At 42.9% G+C, this 21,836-nt stretch overlaps 1 pseudogene; it reads left to right on the forward strand.

Moving 5' to 3' along the window:
• The window catches only part of LOC128069679 (uncharacterized), a 172,252-nt pseudogene that overhangs the window by 120,760 nt on the left and 29,656 nt on the right, over positions 1-21,836 (forward strand).

Here is a 21,836-nt window from a genome sequence, read left to right on the forward strand (position 1 = left end):
GTCCGTGATGCCATCCAGCCATCTCATCCTTGGTCGTCCCCTTCTCCTCCTGCCCCCCAATCCTCCCAGCATCAGAGTCTTTTCCAACTCTTTGTATGAGGTGGCCAAAGTACTGGAGCTTCAGATTCAGCATCATTCCTTCCAAAAACATCCCAGGGTTGATCTCCTTCAGAATGGACAGGTAGGATCTCCTTGCAGTCCAAGGGACTCTGAAGAGTCTTCTCCAACACCACAGTTTAAATGCATGAATTGTTCTATATATGTATATTATAAATGTGTGTGCATATATATATATATATGCATAGTGTATATGTACTATATATAGACACTGTGTATTCATATATGCAATGTGTGTATATATATTATGCTGTGTATAGCATGTAGAATCAGTATATATGCCATATATACACACACACATGCACACACACAAAAATCTGTGTATGTACAAAACCTGTTTTTTTCCCCCCACTTACACTTAAGTGAGGGTATCTGAAAGTTACCAGTCTATCCATCCATCCGTCCATCCACCCACCCAGCCTATCTATCCATCCATCCATCCATCCATCCAGTCTATCCATCCATTCATCCAGTCTATGTATCCATCCACCCACCCATCCATCTGGTCTGTATATCTATTTCTATCTATTTATCCATCCAGTCTGTCTGTCTCTCCATGCAGTCTATCTATCCATCCACCCAGTTTGTCTGTCTGTCTATCAATCCATCCAGTCTGTCAGTCCATCCTTCCATCCTGCCATTTGGTCTACCTATTTCTATCTATCTATCCAGTCTGTCTGTCTATGTATCTATCTACCAACCATGTCTCCATCTAGTCTATCTACCCATCTGTCCATCCATCCATCCATCCACCCAGTCTATCTGTCTGTCCATCCATCCATCCATCCACCCATCCATCCATCCACCCAGTCTATCTACCCATCTATCCATCCATCCATCCAGTCTGTCCATCCATCCATCCTTACATCCATCCATCCATCCACCCAGTCTATCTGTCTGTCCATCTATCCATCCATCCACCCAGTCTATCTACCCATCTATCCATCCATCCGTCCATCCACCCAGTCTATCTACCCATCTATCCATCCATCCGTCCATCCACCCAGTCTATCTACCCATCTATCCATCCATCCATCCATCCACCCAGTGTATCTATCTGTCCATCCATCCATCCATCCACCCAGTCTATCTACCCATCTATCCATCCATCCATCCATCCACCCAGTCTATCTACCCATCTATCCATCCATCCATCCATCCACCCAGTGTATCTATCTGTCCATCCATCCATCCATCCACCCAGTCTATCTACCCATCTATCCATCCATCCATCCATCCAGTCTGTCCATCCATTCATCCATCCATCCAGTCTGTCTGTCCATCCATCCGTCCATCCACCCACCCAGTCTATCCATCCATCCAGTCTATCTACCTATCCCATCCATCCATCGATCCATCCATCCATCCATCCATCTACCCAGTCTATCTGTCTGTTCATCTATCCATCCATCCATCCATCCGCCCAGTCTATCTACCCATCTATCCATGCATCCATCCACCCAGTCTGTCTGTCCATCCATCCATCCTTACATCCATCCATCCATCCATCCAGTCTATCTCTCTGTCTATCCATCCATCCATCCACCCAGTCCACCCGTCCACCCAGTCCACCCATCCACCCAGTCCATCTACCCGTCTGTGTACTATGTACCCACCCCTCCCTCCAGTCTGTGTCTGTCTAGCTGTCTCTGTCTCTATACATTATACAGATTTGACATTGTAGGTACATCCATCTACCTCTGTCTCTATAAAGTTTACAGAATTGGCCCACGATTTCGGGGACTGACGGATCTCAAGATCTGCGGTTGGCAACCTTAGAGGTCTGGTGGTCTATTATGACTCCTTCAAGCACAAAGGGAGGGCAGGACTGGTGACCACTTTAAAGAGTCAGGCAGAGAGACAATGAATCCACCTTCTCTCCCTTTGTTTGTGGAGGTCCTCCATGGACTGGGTCACCCCCAGCCATAGTAAGCGGAGCAATCATCTGCTTTACTCAAACGTGAATCTCATTCAGAAGCACTCTCACCAACACACCCAGAAATGGTGTTTACACCAACACCTGAGCCCCCTGTGGGCCAGTCAAGCTTATACCTGAGATTAGCCGTCATACTCCCAAACGGAAACAGATGTCACTTGTTTATTCCCACCACACTCCACGGCTGGCTAAAACCTCCAAAGATGGTTGTAGGAGTCTGGACTTACCTCAGAGAAAAAGGTTGTATTTATCCCATCACATCAAGATGATGGGTTAGTGAGTCAGAAAGTGACTGTTTCTTAGCAATCACGAAGTGAAAAGAGAAAGGACAGTATCCATGAAGGCACAAGTTCCTCAAGTCCTTTATGGGCACAACACATAAATTATTCTACATTGTTTTACCTAGAAACATAAATTTTAGTGTCTAGTAATAAAACAATTTGGTCTTTTCTATGAGGATGGCATCAATAAACACTGATCCATTTCCAACAAAAAAATTTACTTTTCTTGAGCTATGAATGTGCTGAGATCTCCAAGTTCAAGGTTAATAATAAAAAAAAAAAAAGCAAAAAACCTCCTGTTTGACAGTTACTTCCAAGAGTTGGTTTTCATTTGAATAGTCACCATTTTTAAGTGGGATTATACACAGTCCCAAAAGATTTTTGTCTATGCCACAAGAATGAGTAACTTTAAAATATGGCATTTCCCCCTCCAATTCTGCAAATCTAGTAGAAATACTTACAAATACTAGATAAAAACATTTGCTTATGGGATTTCCTTGGTGGTCCCGGGGCTAAGGTTCTGAACTCACACTACAGGGGTCCAGGGTTTGATCCCTGGTCAGAGAACTAGATTCTGCCTGTGACAGCTAACACCCAGCACAGGCAAATAAAAATAGATAAATGCAAATATGTCTGTAAAAAAGGAACATTGCTTCCATGTGGGCAACCAGTACTTAGTGTCCTACGGTCTCAATCTGCTGCTGCTGCTGCTAAGTCGCTTCAGTCGTGTCCGACTCTGTGCGACCCCATGGACTGCAGACTACCAGGCACCTCCATCCATGGGATTTTCCAGGCAGGAACACTGGAGTGGGTTGCCATGTCCTTCTCCAATGCATGAAAGTGGAAAGTGAAAGTGAAGTTGCTCAGTCGTGTCCGACTCTCTGCGACCCCATGGACTGCAGCCCACCAGGCTCCTCCATCCATGGGATTTTCCAGGCAAGAGTACTGGAGTGGGGTGCCATTGCCTTCTCCATACGTAGATCGTAGAGGATATAAATTGAAGACTCATCATCAACGTACAAAAAATGAAGTTAAAATGAAAAAACGGTGAAAAATGCATGACGCCATTTTTCTATCTTTCCTACTCTTTCTACATATGAACAGGGCCTTTTTGGTGACTGGTTGTAGTTAATCTTTGCACACCTCAATATATAAATAAAAACGTGTTTTTCCAAGAACATAATTTACATCTGTGGTTCCTGTCATGAATGGCAACAAAGTTTCATTGAAACGAGCACTTCTAAAATGGCCACATGGGCACATTTGGCTGAAATCATAAAATAGTTCATTTGCTTTAATTTTTGAAAAATAAAATAGACAGTATAATTACTGGATACAGGAATTCTCTTAATGGAATTTCTTTTAGGCCAATTAAAGACAAAAGAATCTCATTATAATAGCAATATCCATTACTTCTCCATTAATTTAATGTCACTATGAGTTCCAAAGACTTTCTTGAGTAGCTTTTATGGATCATGATGACTGATGGAATAAAACGCCCGTGTAACTTGCATCTGGGAGTGATGCCTAAGGAATTTCGTGTCTGACTTTGCACACAGAAACTCCAGTCATTCTATCGCCTGGTACTTTGAATTCAGTTCAGTTCAGTTCACTTCATTTCAGTCGCTCAGTCGTGTCTGACTCTTTGCGACCCCATGAATCACAGCACGCCAGGCCTCCCTGTCCATCACCAGCTCCCAGAGTTCACTCAAACTCGTGTCCATTGAGTCGTATTTTGAATCATTATCTTTCTAAAAGGGATTTAATTTGCTCCTCTAGAAACACAGTCTGATTATATATGTTTATATATACACATGTATCAGTTCAGTTCAGTACAGTTCAGTCGCTCAGTCATCTCCGACTCTTTGCGACCCTGTGAATGGCAGCACGCCAGGCCTCCCTGTCCATCACCAACTCCCAGAGTTCACTGAAACTCATGTCCATTGGGTCGGTGATGCCGTCCAGCCATCTCATTCTCTGTCGTCCCCTTCTCCTCCTGCCCCCAATCCCTCCCAGCATCAGGGTCTTTTCCAATGAGTCAACGCTTCGCATGAGGTGGCCAAAGTACTGGAGTTTCAGCTTTAGTATCCTTCCTTCCAAAGAAATCCCAGGGCTGATCTCCTTTAGAATGGACAGGTTGGATCTCCTTGCGGTCCAAGGGACTCTCAAGAGTCTTCTCCAACACCACAGTTCAAAAGCATCAATTCTTTGGTGCTCAGCTTTCTTCACAGTCCAACTCTCACACCCATACATGACCACTGGAAAAACCATAGCCTTGACTAGATGGACCTTACATACATATGCACACACAATGTTGCATATATATAGAGTCTACACATATGGATACAAAATGTGTGTGCATAAATACACTATCCATGCATATATACAAATACACATACACACAGTATATTATATACTATTTAGGAAGATATTGTATACAGAGATTATATTTATACCATATATATAGAGAAAGATTATACAGACTTTATGTAAACAGATTATATATATCAAAAGTGAAAGTGTTAGTCACTCAGTCGTGTTTGACTCAATGGGACCCCATGGACTGTAGCCCTCCAGGCTCCTCTGTCCATGGAGTTTACAAGGCAAGAATACTGGAGTGGGTTGCCATTTTTTTTTCCAGGGCATCTTCCCAACCCAGGGATCAAACCTGGTTCTCGCACATTGCAGGCAGATTGTTTACCATCTGAGCCACCAGGGAATCCTCAATAAGGGAAGATGTTATGTAGAGAGATTATGTTTATACCATAAATATAGAAAGATTATATAGATCTTCTATATAAACAGATGACATATATTGGGTTGTCCAAAATGTTCATTTGAGTTTTCCCAAAACATCTTACAGAAGAACCTGAACAAGCCTCTTGGCCAATCCACTGTGTGTATATACAGTATATATCCTCACTACGTGCTCTGTGCTGTGCTCAGCCTCTCAGGCGTGCCTGACTCTTTCTGACCCCATGGACTGTACCCTTCCAGGCTCCTCTGTCCATGGGATTCTCCAGGCAAGAGCACACGGCAACTGGTGTTGCCATGCCCTCCTCCAGGGGATCCTCCCAACCCAGGGACTGAACCCAGGTCTCCCACATTGCAGGCAGATTCCGTACCATCTGACCACCAGGGTTAGCACGCTGATTATACATTTTATATATTCAGTGTATTCACACACACACAAAACGTATATACCCATGTTATAATATACATATAATATATATACACTGCATATGTGTTCATATATGTGAACACATATACATATATTCAGTATATACGGTATATAATACATCATGCATTCAGTATGTGTCTAAATATGCACACACGTGTATCTACACTGCACATATATGTATGCACACATATTACACACATATGCACTGAGCCTGTGTGCATATATCAGATACATAAAATATGGCATCTTTGTGATTTCTCAAAATATTAACAGATAGGTTAAGATGGTCCATCCCTGCTGTGTACGAAGGTTTGTACACATTTCACATTTTTTGCACTCCATCTCTGATTGTGACCTCCCTTTAGGAGCGATGCAGTTTCCTGTGGCTGGTCACTAACATTTTTCCCTTTCCCATGGTTCACGCGGGTTGCCTTCCCATCTTCTGCGACTCCCACCGGAGTGACTGCTGCCTGTTTTAAATACGAAGCTAACATAGCCTCGGCAGTTTGCAGAATGATACTGGCTGATTTCCTCATTGCGTGCAGTCCTTGCTGATAAGACATCACTGGCTCCCAGGGGCAGTGCCTCTTGAAAGAGAAGTGTGTGGGCCTTCCCCGGTGGCTCAGGGGGAAAGAATCTGCCTGCCAACGCACGAGAGGCAGGAGACACGGGTTTGACCTCTGATCTGGGAAGATCCCACATGCCAAGGAATGGCTAAGCCCGTGCACCTCAATTATTGAGCCTGCGCTCTAGAGACAGGGAGCCATGAGCACAGGGCCCACGGGCCAAACTACGGAAGCCCGTATGCCTTGAGCTGAGTGCTCTGCAACAAGAGAGCAGACGCTGCTCGCTGTCACTACAGAAAACCCTGGGCAGCAACAAAGACCCAGCACAGCCAAAAGTAAATAGATGAGGAAAATTATAAAAAAAGAAGTGTGTGGACAAGCAAACGTGTATTTTTAACAGGATACAATTGTTTGACTATTTGCACCTTGAAAGTGAGTTTGCTGCGTTGGTTTGCTAGCTAAGATGTATCCTTGTTTTTCATTTTTCTTTTTTTTAAATGATCGGCATTCTAAAATCATTCTCAGACAGGAAAAAAGACACAGATGTGTATAACGGACTTTTGGACTCAGAGGGAGAGGGAGAGGGTGGGATGATTTGGGAGAATGGCATTCTAACATGTATACTGTCATGTAAGAATTGAATCGCCAGTCTATGTCTGACGCAGGATACAGCATGCTTGGGGCTGGTGCATGGGGATGACCCACAGAGATATGGGGAGGGAGGTGGGAGGGGGGTTCATGTTTGGGAACGCATGTAAGAATTAAAGATTTTTAAATTAAAAAAATAAAAAAAAAATAAAAAAATAAAATGAGAGAAAATAACAAAAATAAATAAATAAAAAAATAAAATCATTCTCTACATTATGGCCATCATTTCCTAAGGATTCAAGGATCTCTAGTTTACCCTGTCCATCTTGTACTGCATGAATGTAACAGTGAAGTTTACTTTAGCATAAAGGATACCGTTCCTTCGAAAGAAGTTTGCTTTTGCACAAGAATACCGTCAATGTCTTATTAATTATAATATTGATGTGAATTATGTTGCGTACTTAGTTGCTCAGTTGTGTCTGAGTCTTTGCAACCAGATGAACTGCAGCCTGACAGACTCCTCTGTCCACAGTGTTTTTCAGGTAAGAATACTGCAGTGGGTTGCCAGGCCCTCCTCCAGGGGATCTTCCCGACCCAGGGATTGAACCCACATCTCCTGTGCCTTTTGCACTGCAGGTGGATTCTTTATCTGCCAAGCCATCAGGGAAGCCCCACAAATGTTAAGATTGCCTATACCTGTCAAAATTAAAAAAAAAAAAATTCCAGAGGTTTGATCGATGGACTTTCTGAATTTATAAATACAATCCTTCATAGCAAACACTAACTCACAGACATAACATCTAAAATGTAAACCCTTTAGTGCGTGGAGAATTAGCATCTGTGGACCAACAATTCCAGTTCCATCTCTGGGCCTAACAGTAGCTGTTTCAGCCTTAATAAGCCATTTACTTTTCATGGATTTTAATTATGCAGCTATAAAAAAAGAGAATGATAGGAAATTTATTCCCCATACTGAAGGTTATGTGATGAACATATATATATTTGTGTTTCTCACATAAAGTAACACCTATGGCAATTCTTCCTAATTTAACTTGGCGGTCTGCTCAAAAAACAACTCTATTCCATTTTATTGATCTCTTCATTTTGGCCACATCATTCAACAAACGATGAGCTGTTTCGACTGGCTTAAAATTGTGCTCTACGTGTAGTTATTTTGAGATGGATCTCAGGAGAGAGAGGAGAGGCATATACTTTATGAAGCGGACATTATGTTGTAGGAAAATTGCAGGAACGCGTCTGCAAAGCAAATTTGATGGTATAATTTCATTGTGACATTCACAATGTCCCTCAGACATCACTTTCGATGCAAGTCATTTTGTTCCAAGAGGTTTCCTAAATAGAAAAGCAAACAGACAAACAAAAACCAGAACAGCTTTCCTCAAAACACCTAATCTTTGTTTGTATTCAGTAATTGGACATTTCAGGGTAGCATTCATTTTTTCTTTTTTTTTTTCCCTCTCTCTCTCCTAGCAGGCAATTAATCTCTAGCTGCTTCGTTTCAAACTCTGAGCTCATCTGTTTTCATCGTGGAGCCTCTATCACTTAAATCGTTTACTACCAATCACTTCTTCAAGTGGAGATCTTAACAAGCAAAGCATATCTACGGTCAGGACTCACTGAACATCAGTCAGCAGCCATAGACAGGGGTGAAACTGAGGCAAGCAGAGTGAAGCAGATGAGCCTAGAGTCTGTCGTACAGAGTGAAGAAAGTCAGAAAGAGAAAAAACAAATATCCTATATTAACACATATGTATATGGGCATATACACAGGTGTGTACGCACATGTGCGTATACGCGTTTGGACAGCTACGCATAGGTTAAGTGGGCGTATACTGTTGTGTGCAGACTTAGGACTTTATTGTAAGAGCACCATATTCTATTTTCCCTGAGGAATATATATATGTATATATGTATTTAACCAGTACAGTTGCTTCCTCATGTACATTCACACTTGCAAGCAGGCAAGCAGTTAATATAACTTCTGTTCAATGCTCTATAAAATGACATGATGCGAGTATGAGATAGTCTTTGGGTCTGTTCATCTTTCCGTGTGTCCTGAGGTTCCTCTGGATTCTGCACCATTTTTCAAGGCCGCTAGAAACATCTGTGTGTTACTCTTCTCATACACGTGCCCAGAAGTTTCCCGTGCATGTACGGTTGGGTCCTGAATATGACATCTTTTCTTGACTGGGAGGGCTACTCCATTTCTTCTGAGGGATTCCTGCCCACAGTAGTAGATATAACGGTCATCTGAGTTAAAGTCACCCATTCCAGTCTATTTTAGTTTGCCGATTCCTAGAATGTCAACGTTCACTCTTGCCATCTCTTGTTTGACCACTTCCAATTTGCCTTGATTCATGGACCTAACATTCCAGGTTCCCATGCAATACTGTTTTTTTTGCAACACTGGATTTTACTTCCATCACCAGTCACATCCACAGCTGGGCGTTGTGTTTGCTTTGGCTCCATCTCTTCATTCTTTCTGGAGTTATTTCTCCACTCTTCTCTGGGGGTGTATTGGACACTTACCAACCTGGGGAGTTCATCTTTCAGTGTCATATCTTTTTGCCTTTTCATATTGTTCAGCTATGACAAACCATGACAAACCTAGACAGCATATTAAATAGTGTTACTTTGCCGACAAAGGTCCGTCTAGTCAAAGCTATGGTTTTTCCAGTGGTCATGTATGGATGTGAGAGTTGGACCATAAAGAAAGCTGAGCACAGAAGAACTGATGCTTTTGAACCGTGGTGTTGGAGAAGACTCTTGAGAGCTCCTTGGACTGCAAGGAGATCCAACCAGTCCATCCTAAAGGGAATCAGTTCTGGGTGTTCATTGGAAGGACTGATGTTGAAGCTGAAACTCCAGTATTTTGGCCACCTGATGTGAAGAACTAACTTGTTCAAAAGACCCTGATGCTTGGAAAGATTCAAGTCAGGAGGAGAAGGGGTCGACAGAGGAGAGATGGTTCGATGGCATCACTGACTCGATGGAGATGAGTTTGAGCAAGCTCTGGGAGTTGGTGATGGACAGGGAAGCCTGGTGTGCTTCAGTCCATGGGGTCGCAAAGAGTCGGACATGAGTGACAGACTGAACTGAATTGAAATCCCCTCTCTCTCTGCCTTAAAAATGACTCAAAATATTGAGACTTCCTGGTGGTCCAGTGGGTAAGACTCTGCACTCCCAAGGCAGGGGGCCGAGGTTTTGACTTCTGGTTGGGGAACTGGATCCCACTTGCTGCAATTAAGAGTTCACGTGTTACAATAAAGATCTCACATGCTGCAACTAAGGCCCAGGGCATCCAAAAAGTAAAATTTTTTGCAAAGAAATGACTCAAAGTATTTAAGCTGGGTTGACCCCATTTAATGTCTTCCCAGGTCGTACTAGTGGTAAAGAATCTGCCTGCCGATGCAGAAAACGTAAGAGATGCATGTTCAATCTCTGGGTCTGGAAGATTCCCCTGGAGAAGGGAATGGCATCCCACTCCAGTATCCTTGCCTGGAGAATCCCATGGACAGAGGAGCCTTGCAGAGTACAGTTGATGGAATTGCAAAGAGTTGGACATGACTGAAGGGACTTAATAGGCACGCACGACCCCATTTAAAGTTAGTTATTTTCTAGGGCAAACATATGGACACCTTCTAAGACGGCTCACGTTGCCAGATCTCTCTGCTACTACGATTTTAGTTTCAAAGACTTGATTCTTTGTAGAGCCGTTTCAGGTTCACAGCAAATTTGAGAAAAAGGTGCGGAGACTTTCCATACATCCATTGTGCCCTACACGTGCATCGCGTCCCTCATCATCAACAACCCCCATCAGACGGTACATTGTTTATAACTGATGGGCCTTCAAGGATGTATCCTCGTCACTCAGGCTCCATAGGCTACACCAGGGTCCGGTCTTGGTGGTGTGCATTCTATGGGTTTGGGCAAAAGCCTGGTGACGTGGATCCATCATTATACTGTTCTGCGGAGTAGTTTCAGCGCCCAGAGAAATAACTTCATCCATTCGTTCATTGCACGCCCGTTTTCTCCCCACGAACCATTCATCATCTGACTGTCTCTACAGCTGTGCTTTTTCCAGACTGTCACGTAATCAGACTCACGTTTGTTGTTATTCAGTCGCTAAGTCACGTCCAGATCTTTGTGACCCCATGGACTGCAGCACGCCAGGCTTCCCTGTCCTTCACCATCTCCTAGAGTTTGCTCAAACTCATATCCATCGAGTCGGTGATGCCATCCTCTGTCGTCCCCTTCTCCTCCTGCCTTCAATCTTTCCCAGCAGCAGGGTCTTTTCCAATGAGTCAGTTCTTTGCATCAGGTGGCCAGGGTATTGGAGTTTCACCTTCAGCATCAGTCAGTCCTTGCAATGAATACTCAGGACTGCTGTCCTTTAGGATGGACTGGTTGGATTTCCTTGCAGTCCAAGGGACTCTCAAGAGTCTTCACCAGTACCCATATTTGAGAGCATCAGTTCATATATTCCCTAGCTTTTTCAGGTTGCCCTTTCCCCATAGCCATTACTTCCTCTACATGGAAAAAAAAAAAAGACGTGGCAAACTTTACTCACTCTAAGTAGTCTGATAATTTATATATCCTCACCTGATTCAAAATTACTTAATGCCTAATCACCTGGATGTCTGGAAGTTGAGATAGCAGGGAATTTACATAACAGAGCTAAATAAATATTCATCCTTCATTATCAAGCATTAGAATTTAATGAAACTGAGTTACAGTTTGAGAAAGAGAGAGAAGGCCACTGAATGTTAATAATGTATCACAACTTTTGCAATGAATACATGTAGGAGGTAAAGAAGAATTTTAAAAATCATGTGTAAGTAACTGTAGGTAATTTTATTTGGTGATTTTATTTAGTCCTCTTTATGATACTGTGATACTTCAAGTAGGGGTCTCTATGATACCTACTTAAGTAATTGTAGGTAATTTCATTTGATAAATGTATCTACTTTGCTTTATGATACTGCAATGGTGATTCTTTATTGCATACGAGCTTGTTGGAACTTAGAAAGTGTTCCCACAGAGTCTACACTCCATTTTGTCTGGTTTTATGAAAGATGTCCACACAGGGCTTTGTCAGTTCATCCCTTTAAATTATATGGAAAATGTCCATATGTTCAAGAGTGTTTTTCTGTAGAGAGATAATCGGGAGATTTTTTTTTTGGGGGGGTCTCAAAGAGACCCTTTATCCTCCACCCTAAATATGAATATTTAGCTGTATTATCAGGTAGCTCAGTCAGTAAAGAATCTGCCTGCAGTGCAGGAGACTTGGGTTCCATTCCTGGGTCAGGAAGACCCCCTGGAGAAGGAAACGCAAAGCCACTCCAGTATCCTTGCCTGGAAAATCCTATGGACAGAGGAGCCTGGCGGGCTACAGTCTATGGGGGTCGCCAAGAGTCGGGTACGACTGAGCGACTAACACTCCGAAGACCTAGAGGCGAACTAAATGTCCGTTGGCAGAGGAATGGATAAAAATGTAGCTATATATAATCTACACAGACACAGACACACACACACACACACACACACACACACACACTGGAACAGTACTCAGCCATAAAAAGGAATCAAACAATGCCATTTGCAGCAACATGGACGGACCAACACATGATCATACCCGGTGAATTAAGCCTGCTGCTGCTGCTGCTGCTGCTGAGTCACTTCAGTCGTGTCTGACTCTGTGCGACCCCATAGATGGCAGCCCACCAGGCTCCCCCGCCCCTGGGATTCTCCAGGCAAGAACACTGGAGTGGGGTGCCATTTCCTTCTCCAATGCGTGAAAGTGAAAAGTCAAAGTGAAGTCCGCTCAGTCATGTCCAACTCTCAGCGACCCCATGGACTGCAGCCCACCAGGCTCCTCCGTCCATGGGATTTTCCAGGCAAGAACACTGGAGTGGGGTGCCATTTCTTTCTCCAATACATGAACGTGAGAAGTGAAAGTGAAGTCCACTCAGTCATGTCCAACTCTCAGCAACCCTATGGACTGCAGCCCACCAGGCTCCCCCGCCCCTGGGATTCTCCAGGCAAGAACACTGGAGTGGGGTGCCATTTCCTTCTCCAATGCGTGAAAGTGAAAAGTCAAAGTGAAGTCCGCTCAGTCATGTCCAACTCTCAGCGACCCCATGGACTGCAGCCCACCAGGCTCCTCCGTCCATGGGATTTTCCAGGCAAGAACACTGGAGTGGGGTGCCATTTCTTTCTCTAATACATGAACGTGAGAAGTGAAAGTGAAGTCCACTCAGTCATGTCCAACTCTCAGCAACCCTATGGACTGCAGCCCACCAGGCTCCCCCGCCCCTGGGATTCTCCAGGCAAGAACACTGGAGTGGGGTGCCATTTCCTTCTCCAATGCATGAAAGTGAAAAGTCAAAGTGAAGTCCACTCAGTCATGTCCAACTCTCAGCAACCCTATGGACTCCAGCCCACTAGGCTCCCCCGTCCCTGGGATTCTCCAGGCAAGAACACTGGAGTGGGTTGCCATTTCTTTCTCCAATACATGAACATGAGAAGTGAAAGTGAAGTCCGCTCAGTCGTGTCCAACTCTTAGCGACGCCATGGACTGCAGCCCACCAGGCTCCTCCATCCATGGGATTCTCCAGGCAAGAGTACTGGAGTGGGGTGCCATTGCCTTCTCTGGAAGTAAGCCAGACAGAGACAGATATGATGAGATTTATCACTTATATGTGGAATCTCAAAAAAAAAAAATGATACAGCTGATCTTATTTGCAAAACAGGCAGACTCACAGAAATAAAAACTAAACTTATGGTTAGCAAAGGGGAAGGAGGGCTGAGGGATAAATTAGAAGGCTGGAATTAAAACACATACATGACTAATAAGGCAACTGACTGTGTATTATTTCAATACCATTAGACCACGGAAATTTCTGCACCTTGCTTTCCATCCCTGGGTCTGTTCCAGCGTCTCCTAGTTTATAGTCTATGGGGATTTGAATGGAATCTGAATCTTTCTGTTGTGTGAAAATGGTATAAATGTTAATTGTGTTGAACTGGCTCACTGTGCTTTTCAGGTCTACTATATATCCTTCTACTTCTCTGTGTATTCTATTAAGTTTTGAGAGTTTGCTATGGAAACTCCACCTGAAAATTTTAACTTATCTACTTAAAAAAATGATTGTAATATAAACAACCATCATTTTTTATACAAGTAAGAAATCATCTTATTTCTTATACAAATAAGAAAAATAAGGGTTAGTGTTATGCAATTTTCTCCTGTATTTTCCAAGGATCCTGTGAGTGTTATCATAGTTTCACAATTAAAAAAAATAAAATAGAATAAAAGGCCTTTGATAGGGTGAAAGAGCAAAAAGTAAGACAACTCTGACAGGAAACGATCACATTAAACTAGTTTTATTTTAAAAATACACACACTACTAGATATAAAATTCAGAGAAGGCGATGGCACCCCACTCCAGTACTCTTCCCCTGGATGGAGGAGCCTGGTGGGCTGCAGTCCATGGGGTTGCGAAGAGTCAGACTCGACTGAGCGACTTCCCTTTCACTTTTCACTTTCATGCCTTGGAGAAGGAAATGGCAACTCACTCCAGTGTTCCTGCCTGGAGAATCCCAGGGACCGGGGAGCCTGGTGGGCTGCCATCTATGGGGTCGCACAGAGTCGGACACGACGGCAGCGACTTAGCAGTATACATGTATGACTAAGGAGACTGGAAAGCGATTATATTCCAATCAAGAACAAGTAAAACAAAAAGAAACAGGCAGTTCTATGACTATCGCATAAAAATATAAAAACACTTTTACAGTGTTATTTTTATTATCGTGAACGCAAAGCACTGACAGTCGGTAGCAGAGACAAGAAGATAGCTTGACCAAACATATAAGAGGAGTAGCTTGTTTAGATGACGAGTTCGTTCCGAGCTCCATTTTCACACGATTTCAGAATTTTAGGTTAGCCTTACCTACAATGTGGGGCGTCCCCAGACGCTCAGATGATAAAGAATCTGGCTGCAAGGCAGGAGGCCGAGGTTTGATTCCTGGGTCGGGAAGATCCCCTGGAGATACGACCCATTCCCGCATTCTTGCCTGGAAAATCCCATGGACAGAGGAACCTGGTGGGCTGCAGTCCACGCGGTTGCAAAGAGTCAGACACAACTGAGTAACTAACACTTGCCTACAATGTAAATGGATAAAAGTAAGTGCGCAATGAAAAAGGATGGATAACAAGATGTATATTTTAGCAGAGAAGACAGAGTGAAAAACACTGGGGTCCACTCAACACCTGATTCATCTTTTTCCTTACACGCTATTGTTGCAATTACCAGAAGCTTCAAAGAGAAAGCTGTATTTGAGCTGGTCCATCTTAGAAAGATGATACATGATTAATAGATAATAGCTAGCTTGGTACATAGACAGATCAATAGATGGATGGTTAGATATGTAATAGATTGACAGACAGATGAATAGATTGATGGATCTATAGATGGATGGATGGATGGAATGGATGGGTTGACCAGTGGATGGATAGATGTATAGATGGATGGATGTATACATAGGTAGGTGGAGAGACAGATAGATAGCAGATAGATAATAATCAGCTAGCCAGATATATAGATGAGATAGAGAATAGATAAACAGATTGATGACCTAGGCAACTGATAAATGGATAAAATGCAGGACGCTTCATTTGCAATGTCATCTGTAATTGGGTTTATCCATGGACATATTCATAGAAAAGTAGGAAAGAAAATTCAAACTGATATTTTCTTGTGTAAACCTTCTGACCTTTCCTTGGCACCTGGGACTTTGCTCTATGAATCTCAAAGGGCTATAGAAGAGTAACTGAAGCATATGAATAAAATCAGATGAGGGAAGGTCTACTTTGCATTCTTTTCACATTTTTTTCTCAATATATATTTTATTCCTTTATATAAAACATAATTTTTATATTTTTATGCAGTTTGTATATGGTATGCAAATATATATATACAATTTGTATATAAAGCTTAATTCATATATTCTCATATAATATGTGTAATTTATATGTGTGCTGTCCTCCTCCAGGCGATCTTCCCAACCCAGGGATTGAACCCAGGTCTCCCACACTGCAGGCATATTGTTTACTGTCTGAGCCACCAGAGAACTTAAACCGATTTGGACTTTCCTGGTGGCTCAGTGGTAAAGAATATGCCTGCAGGGTGGGAGACCCGGGTTCGATCCCTGGGTGGGGAAGATCCCCTGGAGGAGGAAATGGCAACCCGCTCCAGTATTCTTGCTTGGAGAATCCCATGGACAGAGGAGCCTGGCGGGCTACAGTCCACGGGGTTGTAAAGAGTCTGACATGACTGAATGATTAAACAACAACATGCAATTTGTGTATGGATACAATGCATGCATCTGTCCAAGTTATATGTATATATACAAATTAGATACATTTGTGTTCTATACTAAGTCACTTCAGTCATATATATACGTGTGTTGCAAACCTGCATAGAAACATCTATAGATATAATTTGCATGCACATAAAAAGTATATACTATATACGGTACTTATACAAGTTGTATAGATATATACATTTAAACCTATTTAATATAAAATATAAATTGGGAATCAAACACATATCCAGTTACTCATTATTAACAGTTCAAAATATTTTTAATAGGTATTCATTTATAATACGCTAGAGCAGCAAGACGGAGAAGGCGATGGCACCCCACTCCAGTACTCTTGCCTGGAAAATCCCATGGAAGGAGGAGCCTGGAAGGCTGCAGTCCATGGGGTCGCTGAGGGTCGGACACGAGTGAGCGACTTCCCTTTCACTTTTCACTTTCCTGCATTGGAGAAGGCAATGGCAACCCACTCCAGTGTTCTTGCCTGGAGAGTCCCAGGGACGGGGGAGCCTGGTGGGCTGCCGTCTATGGGGTCGAACAGAGTCGGACACGACTGAAGTGACTTAGCAGCAGCAGCAGGGCAGCAGGAATTGCTACTATCCCCCAAATGTCTCTTTGCTGCTGCTGGGAAAGATTCAGAGCAGGAGGAGAACGGGACGGCAGAGGATGAGATGGTTGGATGGCATCACCCACTCGATGGACATGAGTCTGAGCAAGCTGCTGCAGTTGGTGATGGACACGGAGGCCTGGCCTGCTACAGTCCATCGGGGTCACAAAGAGTCGGACACGACTGAGCAACTGAACAGCAATAGCGAATATCTCTGTGGCCTGTGGATTATTTCTAGCTGAGAACAGTCAAGGCCCAGAAGACTCACAAAGAACCCGTGACCTTCCTGTAACTGCCTAAAGAATTTCAACAGAGGACCTGTTCCTGCTCCTCTGTCTCAACTGAAAATGGTGTTTAAGATGAGGGCCTCTGCCATTGGGTGAGTAATTCAGTGTCTCTGGGTCTCAGCTATGTAAACATGCTTTGATTTCTCTCCTGTGCATCTGTTTCACATCCCTTCCATTCTTAATCCAGGCAGAACGGCCTTGAGATGTTGAGGAATGTCTCCGCCACTTCAACAGAACGTAGTAATAACTTTAGAACACCTCTCCCAGCAATCTAAGTGACAGAGATCTTAGGATGCTTTTAGATGAGGTAAGGATGTGTATAAAGTTGGACTATAAGAAAAGCTGAGCACTGAAGAATTGATGCTTTTGAACTGCGGTCCTGGAGAAGACTGTTGAGAGTCCCTTGGACAGCAAGGAGATCCAACCAGTCCATCCTAAAGGAGATCAGTCCTGGGTGTTCACTGGAAGGACTGATGCAGAAGCTAAAACTCCAATCCTTTGGCCACCTGATGTGAAGAACTGACTCATTTGCAAAGACCCTGATGCTGGGAAAGATTGAAGGCGGGAGGAGAAGGGGATGACAGAGGATGAGATGGTTGGATGGCATCACCGACCTGATGGACCTGAGTTTGAGTAAACTCTGGGAGATGATGATGGACAAGGAGGTCAAAAAAGAGTCAGATATGATTGAGTGCGTGGACTGAACTGATAAGTAAACAAAGGCTTGAGTCAAAGGATATGACTTAAAATTCATCGAAAGAGCCTGGATTTAAACCTGAGATAGAATATATCCTCTGGATTAAATTCTGCATAGTTTATACAGTCTGTATAATATATGCAATCTGTATAAATTTTATACAGTCTCTTCTCAGCTATGTAGCAAGGAGGTGACTGATGTTGAAACACAGAGGCAGACGCAATGCCTGTGTGAGAGAAAATTGCAAGTAACAACATCTGAAGAGCTAAAGAGAGCTTAGTGAGTAAAGTAATAAGTTAAGTAGGTTCAGTGAAGAAAGGAATAAAGATATAGAGATATATTACGATAATACATGGAGCTGTACACACATAATTAGGAAGTAAAGTCTGGTGCTGGTCATTTGTTAAAATAAATGTCACGCCCCAGCGTTCAGTTTGATGGTATAAAATTTGAACAGTTAACCCACCAGCGAGCATAAGAAATCGCTGAGCTATTTTCACTTGTTTTTGTAAAACGTGCCCAGAGAAGGCTTTCCTGGTGGCTCCGTGGTACAGAATCTGCCTGCCAGTGTGGGAGACTCGGGTTCAATCCCTGGTCCAGGAAGATGCCACGTGTCACGGACCAGCTAAGCCTGGGTGTCGCAACTACTGGGCCTGTGGTTTAGAGCCGGGGAGCCTCAACAACAGAAACCCACACACCCTAGAGCCCACGCTATGTAACAAGAGAAGTCTCTCTGATGAGAAGCCCACACATCACAAGGAGGAAAACAAAGCCCACGGGCAGCATTGAAGAGTCAGCACAGTCAACAAGTAAAAAAAAAATAAAAAATAAAATAAATTGTTTTTAAAGAAGTGCCCATGGGAGAATGACTTCTGAACTTTCAATCATTCCTACACATTCTTATGTTCCTGAGTGTGTGCTAAGTCACTTCAGTCGGGTTTGACTCTTTGCGACCCTACGGACCGTAGCCCGCCAGGCTCCTCTGTCCACGGGATTCTCCAGGCAAAATTACTTGGATGGGTTGCCATTTCCTCCTCCACAGGATCTTCCCAACACACTGAACCCATATCTCCTGCATGGCATGCAAATTCTTTATATAGGGAAGCCCCTGTATCTATACTAGCACTGAAATAAAAATGCATACCCCACCAAGTATCTAAAATTACAGTGGATGCCTTCACACTGATGATACTCTGATTAAAGCCAACTTCTTCCTCCTTGGGATAAGCTCTAGTTGTCTAACTTTCCCAGAAATTCTTCCTAGGAAAAAGCTGTCTCTTCTTCTAATTCAGTGCAGGAATTCTTCATTGAATTAAAAAAAAATGTATTCCTCACTGCTGTATTTAACAAGGATAACCAACAAGGACCTGCTGGACAGCACAGGGTACTCTGCTCAACACTCTGTAATCACCTCATGGTTCCCAGGGTGAAGGATGGGGAAGGGATAGATAGTCAGGGAGTCTGGGATGGACATGGACACACAGCTGTATTTAACATGGAGAACCAGCAAGGACCTGCTGGACAGCACAGGGAACTCTGCTCAATCCTCTGTAATAACCTTATCGTGACTAGAGAGAAGGATGGGGGAAGGGATAGTCAGGGAGTCTGGGATGGACATGGACACACAGCTGTATTTAACATGGAGAACCAGCAAGGACCTGCTGGACAGCACGGGGAACTCTGCTCAGGGTCACGTGGCAGCCTGGATGGGAGGGGAATTTAGGGGAGAATGGGTACATGTATATGCCTGAGTCCCTTTGCTGTCCACCTGAAACTGTCGCATTTTTTATTGGCTATACCTCCAACACAAACCAAAGAGCTTTTTTTTAAAAAAAAAAATTCATTCATTTCTTTTCCCTTGTTAAGCAAAAAAAGGATTCTATATCATTATAAAGATGAAAGGTTTAATTCTCAAAGCCAATGCAGAAAATAAACCTGACTTAATCATTCTAAATTAGGGAACTCTTTTTTCTTTTCTTTTCAAGATGAAGTCGAAAAAATTATGTCAACAGAAAAGGAGAGACATGTCGCCATGGTAGCCTCTGGCTAAAGTTTTAACAACTGAACATTTTAATATCTTTAATCTAGATAAGAGAGTAAAAGGAGCATAATCTCAATATCAAAGGATTCGGACTGACAATAAAGAGTTTGAGTATTTCTATACTAATCAGCAGACACCAGAAGGCATAATCGGTTCTTACACTCTTCAGTGTTATCAACAGTATACATTTTGACAGCAATTAAGAGCCTGCCCTACGCTGTGTGATGAGAAAGTTAGATGTTATACAGGTTCACACATACAATTATATATGTGTCTTTGGTTCTTATCAAATAGTGTTACTTTAATTCTTGCCCTTCTTTCCTGGAATACTGATAGCTTTGGGACTGGCACTTTCCTTGATGATTTGTTCTTGTGTACTATATATTTATTATTTATTATTATTTTATTATTATTTTTAAAATTTATTTTTAAGTGCGGGATAATTGCTTTACAATATTTTGTTGGTTTCTGTCACACACCAATGTGAATCAGCCATCGGTCCCCTCCCTCTTGAACCTTGCTCCCACCCCAACCCACCCCTGTAAGCTGTCCCAGGGCACTGGATTTGAGCTCCCTGCATTATATAGTACTGGAAGATCCCGTGGAGAAGGGAATGGCAGCCCACTCCAGTATTCCTGCCTGGAGAGTCCCATGGACAGAGGAGCCTGGCGGGCTACAGTCCATGGGGTCGCAAAGAGTTGGACACGACTGAGCGACTAACACTCACACACACACACACACACACACACACACACACCCCTACAGGGAACAATCCTCATAAAACCAGTATGGGACTTCTGACTCCAAAAAGTAAACAGCGTTATTTACAGATCCCGGGTAATAACAGCATCGCTAATGTTCCATAATGTGTTCAGTGTGATCCATTTGACTTTGATGGGAAATTAATACAGGCTTTTAAACACAGGTTCAGCTATGAAGGTCTCATTTAATTTTTTTTTTCTGTTTCCAGTTAATGATCGTTTTTAAAATGCGGTAACCGTCATTAGAAATATTGGCAGTCAACAGCATAAGGTAATGTCAGATTTTCAATTAAGATAAAGCCGTCACACTGAAGAACAGAGAACTGTAAAGTGTTTGTTCAATGAAAAATATGTGAGTAAATTAAAGGGATGTGAACCAGACTGGAGGAGTTTACCAAATCTTTCATATCAAAAGATAATGCATCTTTTGAAATGAAACATTTTTCCTTAACATATTAACCTGTTCGCGTATTTTCTGCCCTTTTCCACTAGCATTCAACCTCCGAGAATGAAGGGAACTCATCTATCCATTTCTCTGATCCCCGTTTGTTCCCAAGATGGTAGGTGGCTTACTCGAGGCTCCATGAACAATTTTAACCTGAATGACTCGTTAAAATTGTGACACAGTTTACAAAATAGAAAATCAGTAAGGAGTTAACCACTTGATAAAGAGGTTATTGTTAAGGCCTGGTACAGGATGCAGCGTTATATATTTAAAAGAAAACAACCCTAGTCTGAGGCTTTCCTGAGGAGTCCAGTGGTTAAGACTTTGCCTTCCAAAGCAGGGGGTGCAAGTTCCACCCCTGAAGCTAAGATCCCACGTGCCTCATTGCCAAAAAAAAAAAAAAAAAAAAAAACAAAACATAAAACTAAAGCAATATTGCAACAGATTCAACAAAGACTTTTAAAATGGTCCACATCAAAAAAATAAAAATAAATAAATAAATAAAGTTTTTTTAGGATTTTCCTGGTGGCGCAGTGGATAAAGAATTCACCTTTCCATCGACTCTATGCACTGCGTCGTATTTATCCATTCGTCTCTCGACATTCATGTCTTGGCAACTGCAGACAACGCTGTTATGAACACGGGTCCAGACACCTCTTCAACAGAATCACTTTAGTTCCTTCCTGTAAACACCCAGGAGTGGGATTGCCAGATGGTTTGGTAGCTCTATTTTGAATTCTTTTGAGAAGCTTCTATACTGTTCTCCAGAGTGCCCAAACCAGTTTGCACGCCCATCGACAGTGTTCCTAGGGTTTACTTCTCTCCACCTCTGCGTCCACACCCGTCATCAGCCGTCTTCTTGGTGCCGGCCGTTCTGACAGGTGAGAGGTGATCCCTCCTGGTGGTTTGGATGTGCTTGTCTCACTG

This window comes from Budorcas taxicolor, chromosome X (genome assembly GCF_023091745.1).
Source record: "Budorcas taxicolor isolate Tak-1 chromosome X, Takin1.1, whole genome shotgun sequence".
NCBI classification, from domain to species: domain Eukaryota; kingdom Metazoa; phylum Chordata; class Mammalia; order Artiodactyla; family Bovidae; genus Budorcas; species Budorcas taxicolor.